Below are 4219 nucleotides of genomic sequence, written 5' to 3'. Positions count from 1 at the left end.
CACACACACACACACACACACACACACACACACACACACACACACACACACACACACACACAGGCATGCATACTTCAACAACTGCTTGCACAGCTCATGGCACACATGGCCCTCCATCCCTTCATCATCCGTTGGCTCCATCCCTCCCTCTCTCCTCTGCTTTCCTCCAGACGCACCATCTTTCCTGGCGGAGGCCATATGGCCGAGAGAAGCCTGTGGATCTGCAGACACATCTGCGTATATGTTGCTGCTCCCCTTAAAACGCCGCACCTCTACAGTACAGACTCGCTGTGCTGGAGTGTTTTTGTGTGTGTGTGTGTGTGTGACCTAAGTGAGTACATGCGTAGTGATAATTGGTGAAACAGCCTGCGAACAGCTGTGAGGTGAGAGAAGGTTGTGTGGTGTTTAGTACCGAAGGCACAGGGGAGGAGGAGTAAAGTTTGAGCACAAGAGACGACCAAAAAAAAAAAACAAAAAAAAAAAACAGAAGAGACGAGAAGAACAGAGATGACAGGCAAAACTAAGAAAGTGTTTTTACAACCTGAACATTACAACAAAAAAACTGCGAGAAAGTCACGTTTTTCCATTTTCTGACTGCATCAATCGTAAAATCTTTAATTTTTTTCTAAATATAAATAATTATTTTAGACTTTTTTAAACATTTATCCAAACATTTCACTTAATTAACTATTTTTGTTTCATCACAAAAAATGTTTAACCAGAAACATGGGAATAACTTCAACTATAAATTTATTTTTATAACCAATGAAATATAAGAAATCACATTTATCTGGTGTAAAAAACAGATCAGCTACATCTTATTTTAATTAAAAAAACGTTAAAATTTTTTGTAGACTTTCTCACAGTTATGAGCTGCCTTCGTCGTTACTTTTAAAAACTAAAACATTGATTTAAAAACCATGAACATTTAGTACGAACACAAGAAAGAAAGAAAAAAGATTCTATTTCTGCTTCCTGGTATAAAACAAAAGATTAAATCCCCATTTAAAGATGTTATCCCTAGAAATCCTTCACTGGCTTCTCTGACTCTGCTGTCCTGCTCCAACTCTCCTCCCTCCCTTCGCTTCCCAGCAAAGAAGAAGAAGAAAAAAAAAGGCAACACAGAAATAGCGAAATAAATAATTAACTGGTGCAGCAAAACATTGTGTGCTAAAACCCCTGTGTAGTTTGGCAATCAGCGTGCCCGTGTAAAAATAAATCAAGCTGATTTTCCAAATGTTTTGTGCGTGGTGCGCTGTCGCCGCTCTTCGCAGCACAGATTGCGGGCCGACGGAGAGGCTGTGGGGAGGGGCGGGGCGCTGGATACTGAACCCACTTACACCAGCTTGTTAACACGTACACCTTAACCCCTGAGCGGCGCGGCGGGGCGCCCGCTGAGCAATCAGGGCCTGCGGGGACCAACTAACATATACCCAATGTATGGACACACACACACTGTGAGAAAGTGTGTGAATCACTGAAGTTCTGTATGACGTTCTAACAGGAAGCACAAACACTGAAAAGTTCAAACTAAAACACGAGACTCGAGGAAAGTCCTGAAACGAAAMGACTGTAAAAAACGCGAAACCTGTAGCAGCTGCAATGTGACAAATTACATTCATCTACAAAATAAAAATAAAAAAGGTATAAGAACCTCATCTCTAACTCCTCTCTAAATCATTTGCAAACTGCGTGATTTCGAAGCAAACACAACGATCCTCCGACACGAATCCTCCGCGTCGAACAAACGCCTCTCTGCGTTCGGAACGCGGCCGCACGGATCAGAGCTCGTTTTCCCCGAGTGACCTCCGCCACGCCTGAACTCTGGAGATCTTCAGCTACCAGGAGGATTCATCCACAAACTAAGTGTCAAAGCGGAAACTAAAACTTCATAAATGCCAACAGTGATTATCGTGGTTCAGTTGGGAGAAGAGAGAAGTTGGGTGCCAACTTCCCAGCCAATCCATTTTTGGCAGCCAGAATCCAACTCTGCTTAGCCTCCTGAGAACATGCAATAGCTCCCCATATGCACTCCAACATGCACACACACGTTCACACACACGCAAGAAAATACCACTGTAACATATGCACAGAAACATACAGATCATTTAGATTTTACTGCATGACAACTTAAAATGTTTGCCTTTTTTTTATTTAATTTTTTTTTTACTAAAACCCAGACACACAGGAGCAGAGACAGCTGTGACTCGGTAAACTTTGTTTTTTTTGGCAGCGTCTGCCCGACGGCAGGTTAACACCGGTGGGTGGAAGACAATATGTAGTGTCAGGAGATAAGGGTGTGTGTGTGTGTGTGTGTGTGTGTGTAACGTGGAAGTGCTGGTGGTGGGGCACTGGGGAAGATAGAGATCCTGCAGAGTGGGGCAACAACACCCACACTGACGGAGCCAGGCTGCATGCCAGGCGCCCTGTGGAGACACACACACCAAATGGGCTCGACACTAAGAAGGAAGAGACCCCAGACTCACACACTCAGACACACACAGACACACACAGTCACATAAACCAGTGATAGAGAAACTTTTAACTGCAACTTCTGAAGTGAGAAAAAAATCAACAAATGTTCAGACAAGAAGTTTAAACCAGAGATGAATTTATCAAACTATTTTCTCTTAATTGAATAAAACTAATTTAGCTCAGCTGAACGACTCAAAACCTCAACAATCTAACACTAACACCAAGAACCACTCTGAGATGGCGACAGTGACCAATATTTTGCAAGAATAATGCAAAAAAGAAAAAGTATTTGATTTAAATGAATACTGATCTTTTTGAYCAAAGGTGGTGTGTTGAAATAAATTTAGCGACTTGACAAAATGGGTTGTTATTTCCTGAAATTATGTTGTTTTTGCATATTCATTATGAYTAATTTTATGTTTAAAAGTTGTGTATGGTGTTGTGCTTTTTTATTTTTTGGTTTCCTTCACAATTTTAGCTGTATTATTTCTGTATTCAATGAATGTGGGGAATGTTCACGTGTTCACTGTTCAATTATGTAAAAACTCTAAATAAGGAAAACAAAAAGTATTTCTACCTCTTCCCTTCAACACAGAACAGAAGTGTATGTATATCTGAAAAACAAAAAGCAAATTATTGTTGACCTAATAACTTCTCAGAAAATGAAAGCAGTCTTGTTARTGAGGCAGCAGGTCGTGTACAGGAAGGTAACGTTTGTCGACACAGATCTTCCAAAGACTTATTATAAACAGACCTCGGACCAGAACCTGGAAGCTGAAGCTGAAAACAGGAACAGCTTCCCTGTCAAGTTTGTAAATAAATGGAAAAATGTCTCTGCTTAAAAAAACAAAACTCAGATAATTGTAATCAGCTGTTGATTCTTGTTGCTGTTTGTTCAACGTTTAAATGTCATTTTTAGCACAGAGTTTTTAGTTTCCTTTGATTAGACTAATTATAAAATACTGCTTCTCTAGTATTTTATATTCTTTTATTTTATACTCTTGCTCTTATTCCGAACCTGCTTTTAACCCCTAATGTCATGAAACTTTCTTATTCTTTGAGCGTCTGTACTTTTTTTAACCGTTCTAAAAGCTGTTATTGTTTTTCTGCTCCTGCTATAATGTCTTTGTTTGACCTGTTGCTGGAATGTATCGTACAAATAAAGCTGCCTTGCCTTAATAAATTATAACATAAACGCATAGTTATAAACATATCTGTACATTTAACTTGGTAATACTGTATGTTTACGTTTATATTACTAGTTATTGTGTACAGTGTAAGTCTTTTCTATTTTTTATATAGACCAAGTTTCTTTTATATATTTTAATGTTTCCTTTTATCTTTTTAGTGTGTTTTTATATTGTGATCTTCATATAGGTGAATTTGCACTCAAGTTTTTCACTCACCTGTACGCTTGTACTATGTGATGTGACAACAAATCTGAATTGAATTGAATTGAATTGAATTGAATTGGAATTAGTTATTTTCCTCTAAGAAAGCTCACGTGACACCATGATTACTGGTAAAACTCAGACTGGTTCCAAACCAACAACGGCAGCTCCTATAAAACAATTCAGCTTCAACTCACAGCTAGAGAAGCTGGGTCGGTCCATCAGTGTGTTTATGGTATCTTCAGTATAAAATAAAAAATTACAATTATTTTTAAATACATGCACCAAGGGGTGCAACAATACAGAAAATTCACGATTCGGTTCGGTTCGATGCTTTAGTCTCACGGTTTGAT

At 39.1% G+C, this 4219-nt stretch overlaps 1 protein-coding gene across 1 annotated transcript in view; it reads right to left on the bottom strand.

Annotated features, from left to right (window-relative positions):
* sdccag8 (SHH signaling and ciliogenesis regulator sdccag8) overlaps nt 1-4219 on the bottom strand; it is a gene marked incomplete in the record, with an annotated part of 42553 nt that overhangs the window by 9122 nt on the left and 29212 nt on the right.

This window comes from Austrofundulus limnaeus, unplaced genomic scaffold (genome assembly GCF_001266775.1).
Source record: "Austrofundulus limnaeus strain Quisiro unplaced genomic scaffold, Austrofundulus_limnaeus-1.0 Scaffold0, whole genome shotgun sequence".
Lineage (NCBI taxonomy): Eukaryota > Metazoa > Chordata > Actinopteri > Cyprinodontiformes > Rivulidae > Austrofundulus > Austrofundulus limnaeus.
The sequence above is the reverse complement of the archived record's forward strand: the minus strand, read 5'-3'. Positions and strand labels throughout refer to the sequence as shown.